Raw genomic sequence first — 14,099 nt, 5'->3', positions numbered from 1 at the left:
ATTGTGTAAAGAAACTGCGGCATATATTATGTCGCAAGTTCTTTCTGACGTGAAGAAGACGAAAATAAACTTCAGTAAACGTCACTATTAGCTAAAATATCTATAATATTATTGCGTTATGTGATAAAGAAATATATTACCGCGTAAATATCAATCTTATATTGTAACTTGTTTATTTTAAGGTAGGAAAAGGAGAAATTGTTAGCATCTCCCAAACTCATTTGACGTATTTTGATTTTTGTGTATGAGCAAGTCACCTTCAAAAACTTTTCATTTCTCGCAGTATACGGTATTAAACATAGTCACTAGAGTGATCGAGAGCCAAAGTTATCGCTATGCCACCTGCAGAGGCTATTACCATTATTATAACGCCAAATGCCAACGTTATGCGCAATTCCTTTATTTCTTAAAGTAAACAGTGAGACATCTTAATTTTTTGGAAAGAAATCTATGGTTAAATTGTACCAATCAGAACGTTTGTATTTATTTACGAAAATTACCTATCAAAAGTAATACTTATATTCGCGGTATGGCTGTCAAATACCAAAAAAAAACTTATGAAATATATGCCTGCTAAACCATAAGATGTCAGAAACGTAAGAAGGACTTTTTCGATATAGATATTATAAGGAAACGCCTCTCAAAATATGAAGACACAAGCCTAAACAGAGTAAGAAATTAACATGTATTCGATCTTTTTTACTTTTTATTTTTTTTCTTAAAGATCTGAGCAAGTACCTTAGTTGAACTATCTAAAAAATTCTCGGCGCCTTGTCCGATAACTGCTAGCGTTGACTCAAATGAAGGTAGTCACTGAAAAATATCCACATCATTAACTAAAGGGTCGTATGGAACTGGTGAAAGATAGATCTTGCCTTTATTTTTTTTATTTCGTTTACAAGGCAATAGATACTTTGTAATAACGAAGCACAGTTTTTTTTTTTGTTTAATTAGCACAGCAAGCGGCAAAATAAGCTCTTTTGTTAGCTTGGCGCGGCCAAGGTGTTCTCTCCTTGACGAGAAACTACGCGCGCTTTGCGATTTTTAAATTTGCTTAGCTCACGCCTCTATTGTAATAACAATATTATTGCCTAGTAGACTACACCCGCTGGCCTATCATACTAGCGGAAATTCTCGCGTTTTTTTGTCATTCGTTGATCAGTTGTAGCTCGAACTTCTCATCAACTTTTGTATTTTTCTGAGGTTGCAGCGGGCTGTCTTATTGCCGCCACTGTCCGTCTAGCGACTGTAGCGCCATCCTACCCATATAGCGTTTAGCGCCACCAGCGGCTGAATAATGTGTAGGCTAGTGACCATTTATGGGTTTGGTGTGCTAGTTTTGTAGAGTGGTTTATAGACAGTTGGTGTTTCAGCTTTTCGTCTTTTTCATCGTTATTGTCGTCGTCGTCGTCATCGTCAGCACCGTCCTCTAAATGGCGTGTTGTCGGTGGAAAGCTAGATCGGCTGTTTGAGTTGATGGTAGGGCCGACTGCGGCGCCAGCAGCGGTGGATAGACGCATGAACGTTATTGCTGCACACAACAACTGCTATTTGCTGCTGGCAAATAAGAGGCAATCGAATGGCAGCAGCACTCACAATCTAGCTGTCGATGCGCTGAGCGCCTGCAGACGAATCAGTACAGAAGAGGAGGAGACTGTGCGTAGTTGTGTTTGTTCGGAGCATTCAATTTGCTTTTGATATGGCGATGATTGAATAGAACACCGAGTTATCGATTCATAGCGACGTAGCAAGTTTGCGTGTTTCCACTTGAAGTGTTATTGCGTTGACAGCTAAGGGCCTTCCTTGTTCCTTGGCCTCCTTGGATATGTCATCCTCCTAGTGAACAACAAAGTAACAATAACAACACTAGCAGCGACACATGCTCCTGTTGCAGCAATTTCTGTTATTCGACCGTCGCAACGAAACTTGTCCTACAATTGTTTGAAGCTAGAAACTGTGACCTAAGGAAACCTTGTTTTAATGTTGGTATGACAGTGAGAGTAATGTCGAACTAACTTCGAGGGCATCTCTGGACGCATTTAAGGTAAATATTTGCTCTTTGCAGTATCTGTTATCTAGGTGAGATCAGTTGCCGCTAATTGCTATTTGACAAATGCTTTAAGTATTTTTACACGACCGAGACTCTAAAGTTGTGTCGGCTTGCTTAGAACGGCCGCCTTTATTGTGGTGGATTTCTAAAAATCCATGCACAGCAGGATGTGTATGCGTGTGGACGTAATTTGCTGTTTGGCTAACGAAGGCAGGTGACGGAAGGAGAAGCAATAGCAGAAATTTGGGTGGAGCGGTTAGTTATTATCGGGTGTCAGTATTGCGCCTGAAACAAATGTCCAATGGTACTAACAAACGTTAAACTTGAAGCACTTATTTATCAAATATTATTTTTATTATTTGTACTAGCATCATTACTGTTTTTGTTTGTGTAATGATGTTCGTTGTAACTTCACGTTCTATTTAAACTTCAAAACTAAGCGACACGTGTTTTTCTGTCAGGCGTATGTATCCCCACTCACTCTAGCAAAATGAGTGCGCATCCGAGGAAGTGACGACTGGGCGGTGCAACTGCCGCCTGGCAGCGGGGATCCAATAAAGTGAATCGACGAAGAGCGACGAAATAGAATATACTTCTATAAATTGTAGTTGAACACTAGTGCTTTGCTATGAATGTATTATTTGACAAAGGTGATGCCTAGCATATTAACACTAAGCACATACTGCTCTACCAAGCTAATTAATCACAATTCGCTGAGAACCCAAAGTCAACTAATGAACTGATGTCCCTCAGACCCGTTCTTTGGGGTTGGTTATATCCAAAACATTAGCTGTGTAGCAGTTGCCCGAGTGGGCAATAGAAGCGAGTGAGCAGTATTATGAACGGTAGTGTGAACAATTTTGTTTGAAAACGAGAGAACAACGATTGCACAGCGGTGAACTTCGCGTTGGTTTTGTTGCCGCCGCCGCCACTGCTGCTGCCTCCATCGCCGCTCACTCTACTGCAGAAAGTGAACAGGACTAGACGTGCGCCAGAGCGGCGCCAGCGTTGCAGCAGCCAGTGCTGATAAAGACCGCAGAACAGAGGAAAAGCTCTCGGAGGAGAAAGGCCGACTAAGAAACACCGTAAGAACGGTGGCCAAGCTTAGATCAGTAGTTCTGCTGCTGCCTGTTCTGATGGTGGTCCTCTGAGCCTGTTTGCCGGCCACTGGGTCTGCCTATCTATATAAAAACATACTGTATACTCGAGACAACGGTGTTCTGAACAGACTACCCAGACTGTGCTTAGAATCTGGTAGGCTAGCACAGCAGCAATCGTACCGAGCGAAAACGAGCATCTGCTTCGCGTGATTCTGCTGCCAGAGGTGGGAGGCAATGAGACGTATGGGTTGGCCGCTGGTCGGTCCTGCGTCCGTCCGTGTGTGCGTACGTACGTGCGTAAATGAATAAGCTAGCTCATTAACAGTGTGAGTTTATGCGTATAGTCTGGGTGTCCGAAAGCAATAGAAAGTCTGTGCGGTGCAAGCTCTGTCATCGTTGTAGCCATTTGAGGTCCGCCATATAGTAATAGCGACTGTCGTTTCCTGATTGCACAGCACTAGGCTAGTAATAAAAAAATCTTCTCTCTCTACTTGTGGGGTTTGGCTTTGTTTCTGATTATTCTCGAGCAGGAACTCTCACGCTAACATCAATGCTCTAGTCAACTAACATTAGGTCTACGCCCCTATGACTGCAACGAAAACGAAAAGAATGACTGGAAATCTAAAGTTACACGACGATAAGGACAATCACATCTTACAGATTCGCAATATGGTCGCGACCAGGTTGTTGTGATACCTTTTCTTCGTTTTTTCTGTATTTATAGATGAGTGTTGTGAGCATCATATATAGATGTCCTCCTGGTCACTCCTTCATTTACTCCTGTAAAATGTGTTTTGGCCTCATTTGAGGTAACCTGTCATAAATAGATTATTCCATTCCCAATCATGATGCATCAGTGTATTCAAAAATCTAAATTTTTAATATGGATTAGACTAAGACTTCTGCTGGTTTTTAACCGATATGACTTGTACTTTCGGCGGCAGTATTTTAATCTATGATGGAAGTCGGCGCATTAGCAAGAAATCGATAGTAAGACCATTTTCGCCATAGAGGAGCAGTTCTCGTGCAAGTACTTCCTTAGCGTTTGTCCAGCATAGGATAATACGCACGGATCTCTTGGCAACAGCCAGCGATAATGGGGTTGATTAAAAGGAGAACTCGCGTATGATGTCTATGTGTGTGTGAGCGTGTTCAAATTGTTCTGTTGTGATTATCATAGTGACAATGCTGGCTGGTACCAACTCTGTCGTCGTCAAGTGTTCACTTGTCTTGTCTTATTGAACTCAACGTCGCACTCAATCGGATGAACTGTGACTGACATGAAATGGCTGATTATAAATATACGTTTGTGTCCAGGGCTTGACCGACGGTCCGACGAAGACGAAGGCAGAGACGATATCGGTGACAAACACGGAATAAACGACGCAAAAAAGCGGCAAGCTGAATCGTAATATGCTAGACGGTCAGTGGCCTTAGTGTCGTTTCGTTTGTTTGCTAATCTACTGTGTTTTTCTCAACAGGTTTATGCGTTTTCGACAGATCGAGAAGATCCGTTGCAGTCAGAATGTAGGGCGCATGTGCCTCATATCAAAGAAAAGCAATATTAGTATTTTTATGCCTTGATGGCTTTGAATATATTGCCTGGTAATGGAGAAATGGAGTAGTGGTTGGAAATAATCGTAAAGACAGAATTTGGCATTGAGATTTCCTCAGTTCTGTTTGCATGTGCCTGATAGGATTCAAATTGCAAAGCCGAGTATTACTCAATTGTTTTTTAAGTCTACGTTTAAGCTACTCCGCTTGGCGAAAAAGCGACGCGCTCAACGTCTAGTTTATTCCTCGATTAAGCCAATTATACCTGTCGGATACAGACAGACTTCATAGCAGTGACATGCAAACAGGCATGCTTGGTCTAGAAGACTTGATATTTGTTGATGGACAAGCGGAACGAAGAGATTTGCTGGCATTACAATAAGCAACCATAAGGCTCATTCTCGTCTTCTAGAGATAGCGATTGCCAAAAATATTGTTGCCACGAGCAATCAATTCAATAAAACCACTGTTTTAAGCTGCGCCACTCGCAAGCGCTATACCAACCTGCCTATTGTTTAGTCATTGTTTCATATGTATTGCTTGGCCAATGATATTGAAAGTACAGATGTTTGTAATAGAAGTAAACAATGACTGAAGTAGACGACGTACGCTGTGTGATACTTGTGGTCTCATTGTCTTCAGTTACTGTTCTCGTCTCATTACGGTGATGACAAAACATTACCATCGCGTCGATATCATTAGTTTAATAATCATTTCGTTAAGGCAAATGAGCGTTACTTAGTTAAGATATAGTGGTACCGGCCGTAGTTGCGGTCGTATTAAGTGCCGTAGGGTAGATAATTGTAATAACGTTCTGTCAATTCCGCGCCAGAGTTTTCTCAAGACGAAGCATAGTGTACCTGTGAACACATACCATCGTGCAATAGATAGACATTCAGTCGCTTGCCCGGGTGTTTGACCCGTACTGGTGTTACAGCTAGTGCTATTGCTACCTGATGCTGTTTTGACTTCAAACCATATAAGCCGCTTGAGCGATTTTGTTCCTGATAACAAAAAACAAATGTATCAGATTCGTACTGACACTGTTTGCAGGTGCGGTGGCAGTCTTTGGCGTTCGATACGCCAAGCAGCGCTATCACTTCGTATCAGTCGCTAAACCATTCGTACGACTGGCTTATGGCCGAAGGTGACTGGGTTATGTCTGCGACACCTACGGTCGACACCTGTCAAACAGCTCACTCGTTTTACGGGTACAGCCGAGCGCTTTAGTGTGTGACGATAGATTACACATAAATAGATGGAAGTAGTGGTAACACATGTATGGCTCGGAGGAAGAAACGTCATTCAGACAAAGAGCATGGGCACGATGTATGTATTTTGAATATACAAATATTAAGGGAGTAAAAAAGTCTGACGTGATTCAAAAAATAGGATCCGAAAACCGCGATAAATATTGTTTTACAGAATTAGGAACGCTAGTGCGGTGTTTAGTAGGTGACCGCCGCTGTTTGTGACTGCCGTAGATGATTCACTTCATAGTGTAGAAATCTAAGTAACTGGTCAATGAAATATATTTCCTAGTCAAGCTTCATAGCTCTGCTGTAAATGTTGATATTATATTGGCAACTGCGTGTGTGGTTTGTGATTTTCTATCGTTGAGCCCGTTTGAACCGTAATAGGCACGGCAGAAACAGGCTGAGAATGCAGCTTAACAATTACATATTAATTGCTGGTTCAATATAAAAAATCGTATTAACATTGCGCAAATGCGTAAAGTCACGATTATTTATTATTACAGAAGTCTACTTTATTGAAATATTCGCTTAAAGGCTGCCACTGTTACGGCAGGCAAATGACCGGCAGATGATTTGGTTTTAGATAGAATAGATAATAATTAACGCGAAAAATCAACGAAGGCCAAACGACACCTATCACAATTACGATGATGTGTTTACGCTATCGATGATAGAAAAAATGCATATTTTTACCGACTACAAGTATATTTACCATTGCAAACTTTACGAACCTAAAAAAGCTCGACCAGCGTTTGCATCTTATAGTCGGCTGTTAGTCAAAGTTCTAAGCGTTTATTTGAGCACACAAACCATCTTTCTGTAGACTGTCTTTCTGTATAATGTGTATTATCTAGATGTATATCCACTGTACCTATGCTTGAGAATGATGTGGTATATTTTGAATGTCGATTTCCCGTTATCTTATTTTTACTCTTCTCAATAATCTAATTCCCAGTGAATATCTATATCTAATCATATCGCAACGTGATGCTTTCCTAGCTGTTGTCCGTTGCTTTCGAAGAAGGTATGGTATGTTTGGGTAGCTGCATTTGGTACTGCTTGCCGTCGCCACAGCTGTCTGAATTCATCTTCGGAAAAAAGGTTTTAGTCAATTGGGTTGGAGAAAATCAACAGGCATTAGCGGCCTAGTGGCTTTCGTGACCTATTTCTGGGCTTGAGTGTTCGCTCTATTCTCGGCTTTTCTTAACTTCCCAACAAGATAAGCACGACGGCATAATGCCACTGGCAATGCTGGTGCTGTTATTATGAAAGACAAAAGCAGAGAGAAAAAAAGAACTACGATAAGGAGAATACCTCAAACCTTTCATAAGTTTTCTCCATCTAAGTTTGTGCTCATAGTAAATAGAGTAGGAAAAATATTGAAGCTTGGCTAGAAAGAAGGCACCCTTTGTCTGTGCAACATATACAATCTTTTCCTCTATGTCTACCAATGCTGGCCATGACGAATCTAGTATATAGGAGAATATCTTATATTTACGACTACACCAGTATTCGTAGAAGCGATTACTCAGCCGAAAAACTGAGAATCCTTTCTGATCAATTCGCACTGGCACAATAAAAAATCTCAAGCTTTTGCTTCAAGTATTTTAGATATAAGTGATTTTAAAAGTTATGACAAATATGATTTTGCTTTCCACGAATCAAATTGTCCTAATTGAATTGTATACCTCAACAGAATGATTCGTCGTGAAAACGTATTAGTAAAAAAGGTCCGTGTCTCATTTATGAAGAATTGGGGCCATCTTATGGTCCATTGGATGGTGAGAAGATAAACAAACATTAACCTTATTGCCCACTTCGTAATTACTGAGCAATTTGAAAACCCGTTTAATTCGATAATGGAAAATTACGTTTTAGGTGCGTAGATTTTGTTAGTATGCTTTTTTAAGTAATTCATTTGTTAGGAGTAAATGCAGAGATAAACGCTGATTTTTGTCGCCAGATGAACAACATCAGCAATATGCACCAAATTATCGTATTACCATATATTGTACCCTCGTTAGCAACAGTTGTTCACAGTTAGCTCACGAAAAGACACTGAGTACTTAAATTTCAAGTTGTAGTTTATTATCGAGAAACCTCGCATTTATTTCAAAAAGCGGAACCGCGGAGAACTCTCGCAGATTAAACCAGAGCTTGTTCCGTTATCGCTAAATTATCCAACTAAATTCCGGTTCTCAGTGGTCTTAGAATCATTTTCAGGGATCTAGCAATGTTAGCAAACGGGTTATTTACACTACACCGAATTAAAGATCTGCTGATATTGACATAATAATGTCAGCAGGCCTTTAATTAAAAAATATATTGAAATCATTGGTGATTCCTAAATTTAATTAATGTTTACATTTTGTAAAATGTCCTTTCGTTTGCTTTAGAAGATTAGCCATGTCATCAGATTTTTATTTCAGTATTGACAACAACTTTTACTGCAAGCACTGACGTGTAAAAGGTTCTATCTTAAGCAGGGTCTTGCAAAAATTCGATCGTATTATTCCCACGTGTATTATAAGCATTTGACGCTCTGCTAGTCTGCAAGAGCTACAGAACTTTTCAATTGATCGCTATTTCTCTAAGCAAGTGTCCTTGTTTAATACATGTTTACACATACAGCTTTCATTTGAAAATATATCTTGACAATTTTACGGGGTCTTACTTTTACGGAAAACCATTAGATGATGACACGAATATGAATTTGATAAACCTGATGTTTGCGCTAAATAAATGGACACCCGTTCTCTCATGAATACGTTTATTTAAGCTGATCAAAGAATGTGACGCATCGTCATTATACAAGACCGCAGAAAAATATTTCATGAAAGGTCCAATGCTCACGGACCTAATCCGAGCGAAAGAAAATAACCTGGCGGAGTTGTTACAGCGGGAGAATGTCACCTGTTGAAGAGTAACTGGAGTACAATGCCTAACAGGCGATTGGACTCAACCGAACTGTACGTTTGCATGCACACTAAAAGGCCACTAGTGTAGGTGCGTTACCTGAAAGCTGCTGCTGCATGACAAGTCATAGCTACCGGCGACATCGGAGCATCATGCCGTTCGTTCTGCGAGATAAATGGTTGCTTTGTGTGCAGACTTAGCATTTATAGCGAGCAGAACAGGAAACACAATAACTGGTAGAGGAAAACTAAAGTTAACAGGTCATATGGGGGAAGTCTATCTTTTGTCATTGAATACGGCATACATATTGAGGTTTTGGTGTGACAAACTTGAGGATAATATCAGAAAGTATTCAGCCATCCGACACGATATGTTTTTAGATGTTTCTTTTCGCCATATAACATTCACGCGAGAAACCTACTTTTGTTGGACCTTTTTTTGTATCACAACCGCTCCAGATGTATAATTTGTTTGTTTAGGATTGGGTTTGTCCAGAGTTTATATAATAGCATTCCTGCCAGAAAGATTGTTAGGCGATCCCTACTGACCAATGCAAGGTGGATTTGACTGTTTGCGTTACGTGTTTACATTACGTTTAGCAGGGATTAAACGAGGTTTGTGCTGTTACAACCAAAACGGACCTCTTTACTGGCGTGGCCGCACTACTCCTGTTACCCCAGCCAGTTTCTATCGTGACAAATCTACTACCAATATATGTAACAGGCTCGATTTATCTGTGTCTATCGCTTTTTGCATTCAACAATTACATTCTATGCGCGAGCTATCTGGCTTACCCTTTCGATCAGACAGTCGTGATTCACCTTCAATTCAATATCCATCTACTAAGTTAAGAACCATGCTAGTTCGCTTCAAACTATTGACATTTAAACAGCGATTTTGTATTGAATGACGCGGAATTCTTTAAATCCTGTTGTACTTAGACGCTTTTTCTACAGCCAGTGTTCTCTCGCAACGGTGTTATAACAGTCACAGCCGAGATTCTAACGCTCGTGAGATTTCAAGTATAAATGAGCGATGACGGTTATGATCATGATGACGGACTGAGGATGTTGTCATATTACAAGTCATCCTTGCGCTCTTGATCGAATCATTTGCGATTTTGTGCGTGGCGTTACTAAGCGAGCCATTCTACGTCCATGCTACGACGTTAGCAATGAAGATACTGAAAATTCTCATAATCATGATAATTCTGATTCCTTTTTTCCAATCCCTTCAAATATCGAATAGTCTTGATGTCCTTCTTATTTTCCGCCCTTTTCTTTTATTCCGTAAAGATAATCTTTTATCTAGAGGATCTTTAGAAAACTGCTGCCCATTGCCATGGTATAGTACCCGTGCGGGCGTTGCGTTCTTTCCGCAGTAATTATAGACATGCAATTACTGAAACTTAGACGAGCTGAGTCAGCTGCTGGGTGTTCTTCCTCTTCATGTCAACACAGACACACACACACATACACACACACAGACACACACAGAGGTCGGCGTCGCTTCAGAACCTCCGGCGGCAGCGTCTGCCGTAGTCGAGGGAATAATGATAGCGCAAGTTTCGTCTGGCTTGTTCATATCGTTGTTGTTCTGTGCAATCAAAAAAAACACCCCACTCCTACGACGTTCATATTAACGGCTGGATTCGAAAAAAAGGTGCAATAATCATACTTAGAGGTGCAAGTGTACTCGGCTGTTGCAAACGGAGAGATATTGCGATTAGTCTAAGGCGTTTAGTGGGCAGTCTTTAACTAACAGTTAGCCCAGTTCATCAGATATCGACCCATCGTTGCCGCTTCTAATCTTATGAAGTCGTTGCTGTTAGCTTCATCTGCGAATCACTAGCATTGATAAGCGTTTTTTATTTGCCTATGTTCGTTCGTTTGAAATAGATACTTTTGCCCTCTGCAACGGAATTAGTGTTCGCCTGTTACGTGGCAATTTAATTCTTTCAAACATACGTTTAGATGTACGCTTTTGATGACGACATTGCACGGAATAAAAGTGAAAGCCTGCGGATATCTGCAAGATTTTTGGCGGCGATGAAATTCAAACAGCATAGTAAATCAGTCTCACATATCACAATGAAGTGAGCGTTTTCAGTACGAGGCAGCATGCCATGATTTTTATTTTTATGGTGCTATGAATAAATCCAAAATCGGACGCAATCGAGGGGTGCATGGTGTCAAAACGCGAAACGCTTGATATCGACGACGTTTGGGGATGTTGACTCGGTGGTAAAGTTTCGTGATTCTATTTGCTCGTCGATTATAAGCGATGACCGTGTCGTGCAAAAACAAAGCACTCGATGTTCTTCTCTTCTTCAATCTCACAGAGACCCATGGCAGTATGGTCACATTTTTTGTTATCAATCACTATAATTATAGGCACACCTCTTCATACATGACGCGCGCGCGTACGGGTTCATTCACTTGGAGCCAATGCAGTTAAATTATCTGTAGCGAGCATGCATGGTCGTTTGCGAGAAGTAAGTATTGATATTGGCCGTATCCTGTACATTAGGACGTATCTTGCTTATTATGGTGAGTCTGGCGCTTATTTTCAGTACGAACGCTAGCAATGTTAGTAGCAATTGATGGCCGTCGAAGCATTGAACGACAGACGCTTTCAAGTTCCGCGACTAGTGGAAGCGTTCGTCTGTAATCGGCAGTAGCGATTCTTGCTCAAAGGTGATGTTCACTGGAGTCAGTGTACGGCGGCAGCAGTCACAGCTGTTATGCGATTGCAGCAGCTCCAGCCACGTTGCTACGGATGGAAGTTCACGGGGGCGGCCGCATGGCCGCGCCAATACCGGGCGCGCTAATCAGCCCGACCAAAGTGGCAGTGAAGTGCGGCCATTTCGAAAATACGACAAAACGAACACAGCAACAACAACGGCAAGAATGAAAAAAGATCAGAGAATAGGCTACGACGGCCATAGGCAACTTTTTCGCCTTGTTTATCGCTTGTCGTTATTGCCGTCTATTAGATCTATAGTGCTGCCGACATTCAAAACTATGCACAATGGATGCCTTTATTTTTGATTTTCAAAAAGTTATGATCGAACCATGGCAGATTTGCACGAAGATTGAAGAGACTTGGAATTCGATGATCGAAATAGGGCCACTGGATGTGCATACTTCAACGAGTTCGTTAGGAGCCGCTAGTCCAACAAAACTGAATGTTTGCAGATGATAAACCCCAACCGTGCACGTTATTGAACACTTCGATTGTTATATGAACGAAGCGCGTTCAACTAAAAGCTTTGCAGAGTTTATGTATGATTGTTGTTTGCCCTGTTGGTCCTATTCCGTTGGTGTTTAGTATGCCAGAAGTGGTGAACTACAGGGCAGACAAAACATACGGGTCAAGAATCCCTGGGCAACACCAGCGGTAGTTGCCGATTAAATATTTGGGTCGCATATAACTACGAAGAAAACATTCTCCCATCTAGATACCTAAAAAGATACGAAAACTTCAATACATATTAGTGCTTGTTCTTAATTTAACGTGAGTTACCGATGTGTTAATTGCATATAGCTGTTCTTGATTCTACTGGGCTTACCCTGTACAGAAAGGTGTACCCTATAACAGAATACTTTTAATGAAAATACATCGAATCTGCTATTGATAATGACAAGAAGAAGAAGAAATAAAATACAATGTAAGAAGAATCGCATACGATGCTAAATTGCAATAATCGGCCCTTAAGGGCAGGCGTCGCGCTTTGAGCCTAAATATCGGGGCGCTAGATCACGGCAGCGGCCCACTACTTCGGTTAAGAATGAAGTTATTGCTGTTGTTGACGTAAATGGCCTGCTGGAGCCTCCCTAGCCAAACGACGGAAGTAGGTTGTGGTAGCATCATGTAAATGAGACTAGAATATATCGTGAAAATCAGCTTATGAATGATAGAACGAAGGAAAACAAATGGATTAGAATACTATTTCAATGAGCACGACTTCGTGAGCGAACGCGCCATATGAATGATCAGCCAGCGAAAACAACCCTTGGGATTATTATTGTTCATTTTCACCAAAGCTATTTTAGTTGTGAGGTTTGTCCTGCGTCCTAGCGCTTTTTTTGCACAACGGCGAGAAGTACGTAACTCCGCTCTGGTTACGATAGCCACTATTGGCGGTGTTTATAGGCACCATTATAATTGGTACGCTCACTATTGGATATTATTAAGGATACAGTAAAAGTCTCTGAACCATCTGTTTGTCGGAAACCATCGGAACACTTTGTTAGTGCTATATGTTTGTATAACACAAAACGGGTATAAAAGAATGAGCTTGTCGGGAGTCTAAGCCCAATCGCGGGCTTAAGCATGAAGTCCTATATGGATAACATCAGTCAAGATACTATGTAGCTATACAGTACGTAATACTTGTGATAATATATTTACACATATGTTTTGTGAGTTGAAATATGGTGAACACGGAAACTACTTAAGATAGCACTTAGAATAGATCATCCGTTTTATCTAACTGGATTAGTATACTAAAAAGTTTGCTTGTGAGCGTAGGATCTGGCGTCTGCTCTAAGTGTATGGACACATTTTCCATCAAGGTCGACTTGGGGCGATTTACTAAATTGGTATGTGGTAATTGTGTAGAATTGGATTTCTTAAGGTCTCAGAAAGCTATCGTTAGTAAATTGTTAAACATTAGCCCCCTGTTAGTTGACCATTCGAAACCCGCGCACCTGTTACCATGTAACTATCGAGGTTCAGTTTCCGAAATATGTAATTATAAATTAAATTTCAGTTCTTAGTCACTTGAGATTTGCTGCGTAATATCTGCTACTGCCACTGGCATCATGGACTGTCATGATACGATATCTGCCCATTGCTATGTACTCAGCCACTTTGCAGACATCGGACCCGAATAGTGCTAATGCCTCAATGGTGCTATTACATTTAAAGCGACATCATTCGATTGGTACGCTAGCAGTGAATGAGGCAGCCGATTGCATCACTGAATAATGAATGAAAATTGTACTATTACCAGTGAAGTCGCGACTCGATCCGTGAAGCCGTCACCATCACTGTCGCTATCCAGATGTGCTCGTCTGGTCGCTCGTCTATGGTAACATATGTGCCAAATGGGTCTGTACACAAGCAGCTGCATAAAGTAACGTGTCACTACCGCTGTTTTCGTACTGAGGCGGATGGAATAGCAACGACTGGTGTCAGGTGCCACATGTGGGAGGCAGC

At 41.1% G+C, this 14,099-nt stretch overlaps 1 protein-coding gene and 1 long non-coding RNA gene across 7 annotated transcripts in view; one reads left to right on the top strand and one right to left on the bottom strand.

Annotated features, from left to right (window-relative positions):
- Positions 1 to 847: 847 nt before the first annotated feature.
- LOC147758496 (uncharacterized) lies at positions 848 to 14,077 on the bottom strand. The gene is made up of 2 exons (XR_015319773.1): positions 13,891 to 14,077; positions 848 to 2,335 (listed from the first exon to the last, which is right to left on the bottom strand). It is a non-coding gene; the product is annotated as an uncharacterized LOC147758496 (long non-coding RNA).
- LOC111246490 (unc-112-related protein-like) overlaps positions 971 to 14,099 on the top strand; it is a 36,849-nt gene continuing 23,720 nt past the window's right edge. Inside the window, exons 1-2 of one of the 6 annotated variants that reach the window (XM_086978329.1) lie at positions 2,725 to 3,374; positions 4,331 to 4,573. The gene's annotated coding sequence lies outside the window, so the exon portion shown is untranslated. Of the gene's footprint in view, positions 2,045 to 2,724; positions 4,574 to 14,099 lie in introns of those variants that run through there. The other 5 variants (XM_086978331.1, XM_022796169.2, XM_022796208.2 and 2 more) reach the window with 5 other exon arrangements.

This window comes from Varroa destructor, unplaced genomic scaffold (assembly GCF_002443255.2).
Source record: "Varroa destructor unplaced genomic scaffold, Vdes_3.0 BEIS01000001.1, whole genome shotgun sequence".
NCBI classification, from domain to species: Eukaryota; Metazoa; Arthropoda; class Arachnida; order Mesostigmata; family Varroidae; genus Varroa; species Varroa destructor.
This window is presented reverse-complemented; position numbering and strand designations above follow the sequence as displayed.